This window comes from Hibiscus syriacus, unplaced genomic scaffold (genome assembly GCF_006381635.1).
Source record: "Hibiscus syriacus cultivar Baekdansim isolate YM2019G1 unplaced genomic scaffold, ASM638163v2 tig00111429_pilon, whole genome shotgun sequence".
Classification (NCBI taxonomy): Eukaryota; Viridiplantae; Streptophyta; class Magnoliopsida; order Malvales; family Malvaceae; genus Hibiscus; species Hibiscus syriacus.
Genome location: NW_024063089.1, coordinates 161418 through 178177, shown reverse-complemented (window position 1 = coordinate 178177; position 16760 = coordinate 161418). Strand labels below are relative to the sequence as shown.

At 35.4% G+C, this 16760-nt stretch overlaps 1 pseudogene; it reads right to left on the bottom strand.

Annotated features, from left to right (window-relative positions):
* Positions 1–4158: 4158 nt before the first annotated feature.
* Positions 4159–8659, bottom strand: LOC120163228 (annotated as a pseudogene).
* Between the last annotated feature and the right edge of the window lie 8101 nt (positions 8660–16760).

The following is a 16760-nucleotide window of genomic DNA, read 5'->3' as shown; positions in this document are numbered from 1 at the left end:
GGAAACACCTCTTTTAGCTAACTCAACTAACACCGGGATTCTATCAAGTATAGCCCTCCAAATAAATCTTTGAACCTTTGACGACACAATTATCCCAAACTATACTCCATAGGTACTCCTCATTTGTTACGTTCATAATACCAAGGCAATATTACTTAGGAGTATAGACTCCACTAGAGGAACCCCTTCAGCTTAAGTTATCATTTTCCCCACATCCTTGCACTGCCCTCTCTAATGTTCTCATAAATTCATCCTATAAATGGAATTCCCAAACGAGCAAAGATCTTCTAATTTCGATATTCCAAACCCATGACCCTTATGTTTTATAGCTAAATTCGAAAATTTTACATGACTTCTTTATGGCTACACCGAAAATTCCAGGAAAAGACTATTTTAAAGACCTAACCTTCGTCCAATGGTCGTTCCAAAAGTCAATCGAGCTACCATCAACAACACAACAAAAAAATATTCTTTTGAAAGCGTCCTCATCGTTTAACAAAGGCATAAAAAATATTTCTCCACATCCTCTATATGTTCCTCGGAGGGCTTGCTTTTAAAGTCACGAACTGATGGTCCAAACCATACTTCGCATGATCACCCTCTTCCATAGGCTCGACGATTCGTGCCCGTACCTCAAAATTCATTTGTTCAACAGCGAACGATTCCTGGTACACAAATCAACTAGACCCAATCCACCATATTCCTTAGGTACACACTATATCTCACATTTGATCCAATGGATAGAATTTCCCGTATTTGTACCCCAAATAAAGTTGACAATGATGCTATTCAATTTGCTAGCACAACCTTTGGCATTTGAAATAAAGACAAATAGTAGACTGGTAAATTCGCAAGGACGAATTTTGCCAGAGTGAGGCGACCACCGAAGGACAGCAGCTTGCTTTTACAACCATCTAGCCTCGAGTTAAACTTTTTGATATTGTGCTTCCTTCCACATAGAAACCTAACGGGAGCCCAAGATACGACGATGGAAATGAATCCCACCCACCCACATTTTAAACACGTCACCCTGTTGGATACCAAACTATCTTCGATATTAACTCCATATAATTAGATTTTCCCACGTTCAACCTTAATCCTGAGGGTACTTCGAAGACCCTAAGGATCCTCTTGGTGTTTTTTAGTGACTCTGCATCAGCTTCCAAGAACATGATTAGGTCATCCGCGAACTGAAGGTGGGTAATGTACAGCCCATTCAAACCCACTATAACTCCGTTATCAACCCCAAATCATTGCTTTTCTGATCATGCCTTTCAATGCTTCCCCGAATAAGTTGAAGAGGAATGGTGATAGAGGGCATCCCTGATGGAGGCCTTTCTTAATGTTGAACTTTCTTGACGGGACTCTATTCACCAAAATGGATATCGATGCTATTGAAATACACAGAGATACCCATCTAAGCCATCTTTTACTGAAACCCATTTTGTACATCACAAGGTTCAGAAATTTCCAATCAACTTAATCGTAAGCTTCGTGGAGATCTGCTTTGAAGACGAAAGCTTTCTTCTTTCTTTTCTTCAGATCATCTACTACCTCGTTAGCAATCAAGGAGCAATCTTTAAACCCCATTTCGGATTGCATAGTGATAAGCGATTGAATGGGTGATCGTAGGTGGTGATAAAGATTGACGACATAATTAATTTTGAGATTAGTGATATTTTGAAGAATTTTAGGATTTTTTTTTAAAAAGACTTCTTAAAAAATTCATGAAATTTATTTTTAAAACCTAAAAGAATTAAAATAAATTGAAAAATAAGTCTTGCGACTAATTGATTCATTATTTTTTAATAGAATTTTTTAATAATCGTCACGGATTATATACTTAAAATAATAATATTTGTAACATTTAGTAATTATATTGACCTAAAAAAAGTAAACGAGAAAAGGGTATAGTTAAGATATTTTTTTATATTAAGCATACACAAATTATAAATTTATTTCTTATTTATTAATTTAATCATTTTAAATCTCGGTATTTTTTTTCATTGCCTTTGTATTTTTTTGAATAAGGCTAAAATTTCATAAAGTATTAGTACATAAATAAGTATCTAAATTATATTTTTTCCTATCTAGGTGCTTAAATTTTTTCTGTCAATTTGTGTCTAAATTATAAATGTTATTATTTTAAGTGTCTCGATCGTAAAAATATTAAAAAAAATTATTAAGTGATGTGTCATGATTAGATAGTTTTAAAATTTTTATTTTTTAAAAAAATTAAAAAAATTGTTATTATAAATTTAAAAAATCATAATTTCTTTAAAATTTAAAAAAAGGGTAAATTACATCATTCCTCCTCACTAAATTATACTTTATCTTCTATTTTACTCAATGTACTTCCAATTTTTTTTACTTTACTCACTGAACTTTCGAATTGCTCATGTTTTGATCACACTGAATTATTTTATTATTATTTAATATAAAATAAAAACAAAAGGTGGTCAGTCACCACGATCTATCATCATCGACCGTCGTTGATGGTGCTCGTTCAATCCTAAATTTCATGAGTCGCTCCGCCTCGACTCCGTGAGTTTGAATCAACCTCTATTTTGTCGAAACTTGCTCCGAAGTCCATGAATTAGAGATTGAAAGTGAGGAAGCTGAAATGTTTCAATCGAGATTCACGGGCTTTGGGACATTTTCCTATGAAACAACCATCAGATTCGGACTCAGGGGGTCGAGACAAATCGACCTATAAAATTTGAGACCGAACTACCACTATCTACATCGATCGAGATGGCTAACGGTGGCGTCTGATTACATTCTGTTTTTATTTTATGTTTTAAATTATTTTATATTAAATAAAAAAATGTCATGTCATACCAAAATAATAATAAAATAATTCAAAGTGATCAAAACACGAGCAATTCGAAAGTTCAGTGAGCAAAATAGGAGATAGAGTATAGTTCAATGAGGAATGGTGTAATTTACCCTAAAAAACTCAAATCCCTAAAATCAACCCTAACATCCCTAACCTTAACATTACCATTTCTATTATAGGTCGCTGCCGCCATCGTCTCTGTCACCCTTGGCATCTCCCTTGTCTGCTATCATCGCCTTTGTTGTCGTGCGTTTTGTCGGATCGTCTGGGTGTCATGATTTTGAGGTTTTGGGTTCCTCATTTAGGGGTTTGGGTTCATCGTTTTCTTTATCGCAGATGCCAGATTTCTGAGTTTTAGGTTGTCGAGTGGAGATTCTAGTGGAAGTTCAGTCGAAAAAACGACGGTAAATGATCAACGTGGGTATGGTGATTGAAATTAGAGTTTTTAAAGTTATCATATTTTTTATGATTTGGGAAACTTATGTTTTTTTTAAAAAATTTATTTTAAATAAAATTTTAAAAATTATATAAATGTGACATGTGTTAATTAAAGGAATTTTTTAACGACAGTTACGATTGAGACATTTAAAATGACAACGTTTGTAATATTAAACACCTGGATTAATAATAAAAAATTGAGACACTTAAATAGAAAAAAAGTATAATCTAGACACTTATATTTATATAGATAATAAAAACTACATAAACTCAAATTGAAAAAAAAATAGAATACTAAATTAAATCCATTATTTAACCTAAACCAAATTATTTTTAGGTAAATTATGTATTAAATCACTCGACTATTTCTTTAGTTTTGTTTTAGTTACTCAACCTTTTTTACATCATCACTAAACTTTTTTGTTTTTGATCCGTTTTGATTACCCATTGTTAAAAATAAACAGAACTACTGATATGATAATTTTTTCAAAGAAGATATGACATTATCTTATGGTGACGCGTTAAAATTATTGTTAATTTTTTAATGGAAGATGATCAAAATAGAAAAACATAAATTTAGTGATGATTTCGGAAAAAATAGTTAAGTGACCAAAACAAAACCACGAGAATAGTTGGGTGACTAAATATGTAATTTACCCACAATTTTTTATCATTGAATTTTAAGAGAAACGGAAGATATGTACCAAAAATTTGAATTTGTCCTTAATGTCAACCCATGCCACTAGAATTGTGTCCTTAATGTTATTTAGTATTTACTAGTAATAAGTTACAATAAATGTAAAATTTTGTACCCCTAATGAATCTACAACCATAACTATAAACTAGCAAGGGCAAAACTTTAATGGCTTTTATGTCAAAATTGCCTTTACTCTCTTAAATTCTTGGCATTTAACATCAAAATGTACTTACAAGGCCTATACCAAGCTCTTCCGCAAAGCTCATCCCATATGGCAGCAGTGTCAACACAACAAGGAAAATAGCAACACCAACCGCCGTTTTCCTCCATGTTCCAACCTCGGTTACGTCGTTTAAGCAGGGTTTTTCGGGAGTCCTCTGAGCATTTTTAGTTTAAAATAGGATAATAAGAAAGATGATTGTTAATTCTACTTTAATTTCTTATACTAAAGCTTTTAATTGTCATACCTGACATATCAGCACATACAGCCCCCAGGGAAGCGATAAAGGTCCTCCAATCTGCAAATAAGATAAAAGAGATTAGCCAAATCGTTTCACAGACTGGGGGAACTCGTTTATAACAAACGATCCAGGATGATTAACTAGTAGGTGTATACCACTCCTAGTCCAAGCAGTGTGTATGTTGTCAGACCAAACCCAACCACCGCACCTTTTCCGAACGCACCCTGAAAAAAATGCAGCAAACGATCAAAGATCTTGCAACCGAAATATCATGAAAGCTAAAGAATGGGAATGGCTTGAAGCTATGTATCAGTACGAAGGTACCTGCACAGCCCTTCCACCATCAAGACACCCCACGGGAAGCATATTAAATGTTGTCGTAGTTAAGCCACACCTGAAATGGCGGGTAACGTGAATGGTAAGCATACCGAAAAAATCCAGATTAAGATTTAAGGTAAGAAGACAATCCTGGAATTTAAACCTACCATCCTGCAATCACAAGCGGATGAATTGATACCGTTGTAGCATGCATTGCCCTGTACATTGAGAGTGTAATGCCCGTTATATTCTTTGGAAAAATTTGATCTCAATGACCTCACTTGTACATCTGTTAGATTCATATAAAAGGGAAAGTGGAGACCAAAATTATTGGATCTTAGGATTTCATCAAAGGGCATTCCCAAAGAAGTCAATAATAAGAAAAAGGACATACGCATGACCAAGGGTTGCTCTACTGATGAGTCCAAGAAGCAAGGAACCCTCAAACAGCATGCTAGGAACCTGCACCAAGTCCCCAGCTACATCCGGACTTGATGAAAGCAACAAACCAACAATTAACATTGAAAAAGCCACATTGAAAAAGCCAGTGCAGCACCAGCAAATGGGCCCGCAAGGGAAATGCCGACTTGTGTACTCCGGTCAGGAAGAATCGATTTGAACTGCAGGAAGTGAGTCAAGGAAAGCTTTTAAAACTATCAGTTGAAAAGCTAAAGTATATCCATCGGGCATTCCACATTATTAGTATCAATTATCAAGTCAAGAGAAAAGGTATAGAGAGGTCAGGCAGAAAATAATTGAAGAAAAAATTCCATCAAAGGAAACTTATGACAGTAAAAAATATAAAAAATATGATGTGAAATCTCAGGAAACAAAGACAAGGTCATTTTGATCCCCAGGAGAAGAGGGAGGAGAGAGGCAGACAGAAAGAATGAAGCATATTCAGAAAGAGATACTGAATCATCAAAAGATGGATGTCAAGACAATAAGCTTAAGAAACCATAACTATTACACACCTATCAGTAAAGATTATCTAAAACTAAATCAAATAAAAGGACAAGCTACACCGCATGAAACAAAGGTTTCCAAGTTATTGAGAATGTTGGAATGACGAAGTTTCTGATCAAGTCTCAACATAATGCATACTGGCTTAAATATCCTGTTTATACAAGGCAACCACCGGATCTTTGAGAAAGGCACTTTGGACAAAAACATTAAAAATATAAACAGACATAGCATTCTACCTTGAGTACTCACCTGAGTTATTGTACCAAAGCTTCCAAGAGTGATGTTCGGAATGAAGAAAGGAATGCTGAGCTTTACTTTCTTTGGAAAAGCAGCCAGAAAATGCCCAAGTTCCTGCAGGCAACAAATTTCATAACATAGCAAAGTCAAACAAAAGCACATAAAAATAAAAAATTGATCAAGTTAACCGATTTTACTCATAAGCAGATGATTTTTGTATAACTACATGAAGTAAAAAAAAAAAAAAAACTGCTCAAACTAAAATGAACAAAATGGAAAGGATAGTAAAACATCAGAAAACCATCAAAAAGCATATGCATACATGAAATAAAAGAACGCCCAAAACACCATATGCTAGGGGCAATGCTGAATCGACAAATGGGTATAGCAGTTCCATATCTGGTGGATCAACTGCATTTGGATCTGTAAAGTATTTTACAACTTCTGGAGGAAGTCTGTTTATCTGTAAGAGATTGCACATTATCAATATATTCAGGAAGATAAAGATTGTGTGAGAGAAAACTGCAGAAAACATAACTCCTATCTTTCTACAGATATATGTAGAAGTCTCAAAGTGTTTCTACGAAAATGGAATACCTGAGATACAATACCTAACTCTACACTGGAACCTATAGTCAGGAAGAACAGCAAAATAGCAATCACGTATTGCCAAAGTGTAGTTGGTCCAGGTTCTGACACTTCTTTACTCAACAAACCAAAACTCACACGTGGCCCACCACGTGGATCTGGTGCTTCAGAATCAGGCTCCTCAACCATGAAAAGATTGTATTTATCACCCATGATCACAGCCAGTTGAGTCTTGAGTTTTGCAAAAACATCCTCTCTGTTTCCTCTTAGATTTCCTAAAAAAAGGATGCCCTCACCGAGATCTCCAAATGGCTCTTCCTTAGTCACCCAAAATGTTGAATAGCCAAAAAGCTTGTCCTTAATTAGCTTTACATCGTCAGGATCAACTTTCTCAGGCCCAAGAAGCTCCATCAATTTAAAAGAATCAATTTGGAAATCAGTGTAGACTGATCCAAGAGGAGCTATATTCGGTGGCTGAAGAAAGAAAACATCAATAGATTATAATTCCATAAATAATTCCACTTTTCTTACAAATTTTAACTCTCTTCACTCGTCTCCTCAGTATTTAGCATTTACAAGATTTAGTGGCATTTTATATAAAACTATGTTATCTGGGATCCGGTGAGTATCAGATACAAGTATGTTTTCGATGCTTGGTATGTTTAATTTCTTCCAAGTTACTCTTATGTGTTTAGAAGGAGCTTGGACACACGGTTCGAGGAACATAGATGAACAAGATAGGCTTCAGTTGGTTGTTAAAAGTTGCTAAAAAGCAAAATTATAATGGATTATAAATGAATAGTTATGAAAATACAGTTCTATATAGAAGTAAATTGGGGCATTTTGTGTGGAATGTACTATAATTTTATTTCTTGATCTCTAGAAAAAAATAAAAAAGTTGTTATTTGCTCTTATATTCAAAACGCAAGGAAAGCTTAACTACAAAACTTAACCTACAAATTTCTAAAACATTTCTTCTTCTTCTTCTTCTTCTTCTTCTTTTCTTTCTTTTCGTTCATTCTAACAAATTTCTATAAAAGTGCCAACTAAATTTAGAGAATAAAACAAATAAGAAAAGCAAACGAAAAGAATATCAAAACGATGTACCCTAGAGGGAACAGACGGAGGCAGGTCACTGCTGGTTCGCTTCTCCTGCACCATCTTTTCTTCAGGCGGAGAGGCCGTCGTGACGGCGGATTCCGTGGATGAAGCAGTATTACTACTATCCTCCTTAATATCTCCGTCATTTTGGGAGTAATCACCATCAGTGCTATTATTATTTTTATTATTATTATTGCTGCCACTACAATATCTAATTCTGAAAAACTTTTCCCGAGAAACATCCTTGGAAAAAATTCCTCTACATAAATAACACAAGTTCCTCCTCGATTTTCTGGACTGGAAGACTTGAACTTCAACTCTTTCGCAGAAAATTGGACTGGAATTGAACCTGAAATTCACAGCACTAAAACTAAAGCTCGTGAGAGTTCCCATCTGATGAACTGCTATCTATTTTAAGCAGAAAAGTAATTGACAGCAAATGTATTCGTTTATTCATTCATATCAGTGAGGGCTTAATGCCTATTTATACAGCTTGTTTACTAACTAACCATAACAGCTTTGTAACTTCTTCATAACAGACTACTACCGTTCACACACACGCACTCAACAACCTCACACCATGCACATCAACTCAGCTCCACTGTTAATCTAACTTCACTCACACTCAACCCTTATATGCTAATATTCTCCCGTCTTTTTTTTTCTCCTCTTTGTCTTTATTCAACATTGTTGAACATGAACCTTGTCTCGAAAAACTTGAAACGACGCCTTAGCCAAAGGCTTGGTAAATCCATTAGCAAGTTGAAAACCAGCAGGTACATAACTTACCCTCAGTTTACCAGCTGCAACCTTCTCTCAGACAAAATTAATGTCAAGGTCAACATGCTTTGACTTTGCATGATACACTGGATTGGCAGTCATTGCTACTGCACTTGTATTATCACGCCAAATGATAGGATTATCTAGTGAGTGCAACCCTAAATCACTTAACAAAGCATCAACCCAAGTTACTTCTGCAGCAGCTTCTGAAATGCTTCGATATTCAGCTTCCATCGTTGAGCGTGACACCAATTTTTGCTTCTTGGACGCTCAGGTAACCAAGCTGTTACCAAGAAACACTCCATAGCCAGTCATCGAACGCCTATCTCCAGTATCACCCGCCCAATCAGCATCAGAAAAGGCTCTTACACACAATTTGGTATCGTCAGCCGAGAAGACTAAGCCATAATCCAGTGTACCAGCGAGATAGCGTAAGATGCGCTTAACAGCAACGAGATGTTCTTCACAAGGTGCTTGCATAAACTACGCCACCTTATTGACAACAAAGACAATATCAGGCCTAGTATGACAGACATATAGCAAAACACCAACAACACTTCGATATTCACGTGCATTAGCTAACAATGCACTTCCTTTCCCAAAATTTTTCATAGCAGCTACCATAGGCGTGCAAGTCGAGGACGCTTGAAGCATGTCTGTTTTTTCCTACAGCTCGAGTACGTATTTTTTCTGACTGAGAGCTAAACCAGCACTAGTCCTCTTAACCTCAATGTCGAGAAAGAACGAAAGTGCTCCAAGGTCTTTTAAAGAGAACTTCTTGTGCAATATAAGAATAACAACATCAATTTCCGCATTCGAACTTCCTGTAATTATTATATCATCAACGTACACTAAAATATACGTGTATGAATCATTCACAACTCACACAAATAGAGACGTATCAGCCCTTGACACCACAAAACTGAGCTCAAGTAGACTGTTCTTGAGTTTATCATTCCATTTTCGTGGAGCCTGGCGAAGTCCATACAAAGCTTTCTGCAGCTTGCATACTAAGGGAGTCCCATTGGAACCAAGTTGTTCAAAACTGGGGGGTTGTTGCATATAAACATCTTCAGCTAGATCACAATTAAAAATGCATTATTGGCATCTATTTGTCTTAGCGACCATCCTCTAACCACTGCTACTACTAGAACCACATAGACAGTGGCAAACTTAATAACTGGAATAAACGTGGCCACAAAATCATGGCCAGGAACTTACGAAAAACCCTTAGCTACTAGGCGAGTTTTATATCGATGTATAGAATCATCCGGGTTCCTTTTGAGTTTGAATAACCATTTGCAGCCCACAACACTTTTATCACGAGGCAGCTCAACCAAACTCCAAGTTCGATTCTGAATTAAAGCAGAATACTCCGCATGAACTGCAACTGCCCATTTAGTTGACATTAACACATCATGAATATTAGAGGGAACACTATCATCAAGGATAGTGGTGTATACCTTGGGCTTGTAGACACTGCATTTGCTACAAGTAAGCATGGGATGATGATTGACTATAGAATCTGGAACAGAACCAGGAGGTGCAACAGCCTCGTCCTGAACTAATTCATCAACATTAGTTCCACTTGAACACATAGACTCATTTGAGTCCTCAAGAGGATTCGAGGAAGCAGTAGAACCAGCGATAGATCTCTCATGCTCATGCACAGAAGCATGTTGATTTCCTGATACCCCAGCATCTTCGATAAGTAATCGATGTACATCTATCACAACACCAAGAGGTTGACTGATTTGACCAGAAGAGCAGCAAGAACTGTGACTGGACTCAGCTGCAAATGGAAACTGCCATTTATCAAATTTCACATGCCTAGATACATACACTTGCCCATTCTTCCCAAGACACAATAACCCTTTGTGTTGATGACTAACACCAAGAAACGTACACAATTGTGAACGAAACTCCAATTTATGGCGGTTAAATGGTCTAAGATGTGGAAAACACCTAGAACCAAAGACCTTTAACAAACTATAGTCAGGTTGCTTATGAAATAATGACTCATATGGAGAAAAACCTTGCAACACCTTTGTGGGCAATCTGTTGATGAGATGAACAACCATCATTGCAGCGTAGGTCCAAAATTTAATAGGCATAGAAGTCTGAGCAAGCAACACCAATGCCAGCTCAATGATATGCCTGTTTTTTTGTTCAACGACTCCATTTTGCTTGGAGGTGTGTGGGCAAGTTACACGATGCACAACTCCAGCCGTTAGAAGAACACAAGAAAGACTTCAAAATTCACCTCCCCAATCATTTTGCACATCTAATATCTTCGAGTTGAACTGCGTGGACATAAGTTGTTGAAACAACTAGAAAGTATGAATCGCTTGTGATTTATCATGCAGTAGATATAGCCAAGTGTGTCGAGTACAAGCATCGACAAAACTGACATAATACCTATACCCGTTTGAAGCAACATGTGAAGGTCCTCACAAATCAGTATAAACCAACTAGAACAGAGCAGTGTAAGTCGATTCAGATGCATGAAAAAGAAGTTTATAACTTTTGCCCATATGGAAAGCAACACAATTTTCATTCTCATTCTTATCAACAATTATATTTAATGATTTGCAAACTTGCTCTAGGGTCCCATATGTAGGATGCCCTAGGCTTCTATGCCAAAGTTCATACAGTTTATTCGAAGAAAGTGCAACATAAGTCTCTGCTTGACCACTACTCCTAGCATCTGCATTCGATTGAAAAAAATACAGACCACCACGTTCTTCACCACGCAACATAATTTCACCAGACTTCTTGTATCGAACACAGCAACTCGAAGCTCGAAATTCAAAGTAAACACCATTTTCCTTAGCAAACTTTAACACCGAGAGCAAGTTTTTTGTTATCGTAGGCATATGCAACAAGTTATTTAACAACAATACTCGAGAATTAAATGTTAAGGTAGAGCTACCAGTAGCATGAATAGATAGAGGCATACCATTTCCAACAATTAACTTACCTAGTCATGTAAAATCGCCCTTATGACTAACGGTTGAGGCATCAGGTGTGATATGGTGTGATGCACTGGAATCAACCACCCAAGAGCCACTAGAAGCTGTAACATTATGAGCCTCAGCAAGTCCTTTAGCGCAGAAGGAACATGCTACATTTTCTGCAGCTTCAAGACTAGAATAGTGAGCACTGCCAGAGTTATCTCGAGATGAAGCATGAGCAGAACCTCGATCAGAAAAATTCTGATTAAATCAATGCCAACAGTCAACCACTAGGTGGCCATTCTTGCCACACAGCTGGCACTGAACTCGTGGCCTTCCACGACCTCATCCTCGAGTAGCATAACCAGACTCATATCGATAGTATGACCGATTATAAGAATTTGTGTTGCTTGATTTGGAACCATTATTCAGATTAGCAACATGAGCACTTATTGGAAACTAATCATCTCAAGCATCAAAACTAGCAATTTGAGTTTCAGCATCAATCAACAAGGAGCACACCTTATCAAGCGAATGCGAGTCTTTCATTATAGTAATGAACGCAACATAAGGCTGATAATCCCTGGAGAGACCTTTTAAGATGCTGACAACCTGCTCTGCCGTGGAGATCGCACTGTCACATGATGCCAGCGCATCACACACCTCCTTAATCCGAGTGAGATAAGTCCTCATGTTATCATCTCCTTTCTTAAGCGACTGAAGCTTGTAATGAAGACTGATGACTACTGTCGTAGAGCGATGCACAAAGAACTGCAACACCTTGTTCCAAACAGCCACTGTTGTCTCCACGCCAACAAATTGAGAGAGCAAGTGAGAGCTGATGGTTGACAACAGCCATGATGCCAGTGCATTATCTTGTGCTACAAAGTCATCGTACAACTCGTTCGGCATAAATGCACTATAATACCCCAATTTAGGGGCTAAATTTTAGAAATTAAAAAGTATTGGATTTAATTGGTATTTTGAAAGAAACAATGGATTAAATTGTAACATTTCAAAGTTAGCAGACCGTTTTAAGAAGTGCAGGAAGTTTAGTGACTAAACTCATAGTTTACCCATTTTTTATGGGGTGAATTATAAACCCCTTCCCCGATCAGTTTCCAGAATGTTTTCCCATTTCCCTTTTCCCGTTAACCCTAATTTTAACTCCGATCTACTCACCGTCCGACCTCCGATCGACGAACCAAAACCACCATCGTATTCGTTGTTGACCGAAGAACAAAACCCCTCAAACCTTTCGTTATGAATCGTCGTCATTCGTCGTTAATTTCAGTTGGAAGTATCGTCATTTTAACTCGATTTTCGTTGGTTTTTCGTCGATTCACGTCGATCTGGCCATCTGTTTTCGACACCTCCCGCACCATCGTGTTCCTTGCATCGTTCCGAGTCTACCAGTGTTCTCCGTTTCTCCATCGTCGTCGGTGCGTGGAGGGGTGAGAAAATCAAAGTTTTTGATGTTTTAGAATCGAGCTCTCTGCTGTTCAAAATTATGAACCGAGCTCGGTAAATGTCTCAAAAGGCCTTAAAATAATTATTAGGAATTTTTCTAAGAATTTTTCGACACCGTATCACTGTTCACGCGTCGCACGCGCTGCCACTGTGCGTAGGGGGTGTTAATTTTGTAATTAATTTCTGTTAGGGTGATATTTGTGTAAAATTCAGGTGTTAGTTTTGTAAATATTTTTAGAAGGTGGCTAATTTTGTAATTTATTTCGGTTATTTGTGTAAAAAGGTCGACTGTTGACCGTTGATCGGCGGTGACCACTGTTGATCAGAACTTTGACCGACGTTGACCGGGCGTTGAACGACCTTTGACTTTGGCCGGGTATTCCTATCCTGAAGTTATTCGATGTCTTGAATCCATTTTGGGGTCCGTTTTGCCAATTTCGAACCCAGTAAGTTGGTTTTCACTGATTAATCACCTGATTCGATCCATTTTTCGGAATTAAGCTCTGTTTTTTTATGTAATTTCTGTTGATATGTATTTGAGGAATTATTGGAAATTGATTTCAAGATCGAGGACATTCAAATGGAATTTATATAGTCGATCAGTATGACACAAAAATCGAGGTAATACTTTACTACCTCTTTTTGCTTTATAGAACATGTTGATATTGGTAAATGCATGAATAATATAATGTTGGTATTATTTGTGTAGTTAATTAATTTCTGCACTCGATCCGAATACGATAAAAATTTGGTAACTGATTATGGTTCAGGTGACTTTTATAAGAAATTGAGAGATTGTTGGAATTAAATTACAAGTTCTGTGTTTAGTGATAAATGAATCAGCCTGGATCTGCAACTTATAATTTATATCATCAAAGGTTAAATTATTAAAGGTACAAACGTGAGAAATTATGAGGATACTCTGGTTTGATAAAATTACGAAAATACCCTTATGTTGTAAAAAGACAATAATTGACCCTGGAAGTTGGATAAGAAATTATAAAATTACCCTTGAGAGGGAAAAGTAGCTGAATTGACCCTGAATAGAAAAGTACTCAAGAAGTCATGCTTAAATCGATGAATTACTAATTTCATCGTTAAGTTATACGCTTATATAGAAAATTTCTGATAACCGTAAATATTCGGGTATGAATAAATACATGAAGAATAATTTATCGATGATGCTCTTTTGACATAATTTTTCGAAATGACTGAAATAATGATAAGTTTGAATTCGATAATGAGATTGGACGAAAGAAAATGATTGTAATACATTGGATCTGTAAAATGACCAGAATACCCTGTTGACTGGAAATGACCCAAGAATAGTACTAAGCTCAGGGATGATGGGATATCCTCGAGCTCTGTAATGAATGGAATAAAACTAAACAGCAAAACAACCAAAATACCCTTATGGCCTATACTAAGTAAATATCTTGGATTAATTAAGGAATCCAAATAAGCATAGGTGTTGGACTACCTTTAAAAGTTATGAAATACAACTTAAGTGAGCCGATCAACCGTAATGATATATCAATACCTGAATGGCATAAATATTACTTGAATGTGTGTTCATCTTCTCAAGTTTAGCTCGATGATAATTTTGTAAGTACTCAGCAACTCAACTCTAGATCACATTCGATAAAAATCTATGAAGCAATAAAATTCAGTAAAGTATTCGGATAATCGGATTGAATCAAAAATTTAGGAAAATTTGAAGGATGATAGTATGAGGTTAATAATTTTATTTCCATATTTTATTAAAGTAGAATTTAACATGGACCATTGGATTTAAGTTGAATTTTCCATGTTAAATCAATATTGTTGAATTAAAGTGACCAAATTAGAATTTTTGGAAAAATGTAAGGGTTAAGATGGAAATTAATAAAATAATTGTTGATATTTATTATGATGATGTAAGAATGGTGAAGGAAGCATGGCAAGGTGGTAATTATCATGATTCATTAAAGGTAAAAAAAAATTGGACTATAATGAATTTTAAATTCATTAGCTTTAGGACAAGTGTTGAGATATTTTTGTTAGAAAAATCAAGAATCACCCTTCTTATTCCTGCATCTTGTCGTGTATCTCCATAGCCAAGGTGAACAAACTTTTTTTTTTCCATTTTTAAGCCATTTGCTTTGATTTTTGGACTAAAGTGTGAAATAAAAAAATTATCGACATCAAATTCTTTACAAGTTGCTCTAAATATTTCATGTTTTCATGCTTCGAGTGATGATTTCATGAATACGGTGGATAAAGAACAAGTTGAATTTTGATGGTTTAAAGTTGGATTTTTGATGTTAGTGATGTTATGGAGTTGTTTCCAAACATGCATAGTGAATAAAAACCATTAGAAATGGTTATGTTAGACTTGGCCACCTTAGGTTTCATGAAGAATTGTTGAAATTGGATTGAAATTGATATAGAATTGATTTGAATTGCTTGGAAATGACGTTGAAAGGTTGAATTCATTCTTGAATCAAGTTGGAAATTATTGAATTCTTACTTTGAAGTATTCAACCATGATAAAATAAATTTGGAAAAATTATACAAGGGTTAGAAATGATCTAAGAATGATTTTACATGCTTTGGAAATTGGTTTGGACCAATTTGGAAATTTGTGAAAGTATAGGGACTATTTCTCATATTTTGACAATTTTAGGGATGGAAGAGCATTTGTTTAATAGTTGATGTACTGGAATTTGATATTGGAATGTTGATTTTGAGGTTAGGATGTTGATTTGGATAAAATTGTAAGTTTGCTAAAGTTTAGGAATTAAATCATGAATATTGGAAAGTGTGAGAGTTAAATTGCAATTATGCAAGTGTGAAGGTACTAGTTTGAATACAATGTTAAGATTCTGGAAATTTGGCGTTTGGAATTTAATTTAAAGTGAAATGGCAAAGGACCATTTTTGAATGAATTGGAAAAGTTAGGATAGATTCTAAAAGAATTCATAAATGATGGTTGAAATGTAAAGTTGTGGAAATTATGTGGATTAGTGATGAATATGAATACTAAAGGAAATAAAGTGTCATTTTGGAATGTTAAGGTTGATATTGAGTTGTGAAATGATATTTGTATCGAACAAGTAACAAAAGAATTTTATGGATTTATTTATTAAATTTTGCTTTGAAATATATATATATTGATATTAGAATGTTGATTTTGAGGTTAGGATGTTGATTTGGATCAAATTGTAAGTTTGCTAAAGTTTGGGAATTAAATCATGAATATTGGAAAGTGTGAGAGTTAAATGGAAATTATGCAAGTGTGAAGGTACTAGTTTGAATACATTGTTAAGATTCTGGAAATTTGGCTTTTGGAATTTAATTTAAAGTGAAATGGCAAATGACCATTTTGAATGAATTGGAAAAGTTAGGATAGATTCTAAAAGAATTCATAAATGGTGGTTGAAATGTAAAGTTGTGGAAATTATGTGGATTAGTGATGAATATGAATACTAAAGGAATTAAAGTGTCATTTTGGAATGTTATGGTTTATATTGAGCTGTGAAATGACATTTGTATCGAACAAGTATCATAAGAATTTTATTGATTTATTTATTAAATTTTGCTTTGAAATATATATATATATTAGAATGTTGATTTTGAGGTTAGGATGTTGATTTGGATCAAATTTTAAGTTTGTAAAGTTTGGAAATTAAATCATGAATATTGGAAAGTGTGAGAGTTAAATGGCAATTATGCAATTGTAAAGGTACTAGTTTGAATACATTGTTAGGATTCTGGAAATTTGGCGTTTGGAATTTAATTTAAATTGAAATGACAAAGTACCATTTTGAATGAATTGGAAAAGTTAGGATAGATTCTAAAAGAATTCATAAATGGTGGTTGAAATGTAAAGTTGTGGAAATTATGTGGATTAGTGGTGAATATGAATACTA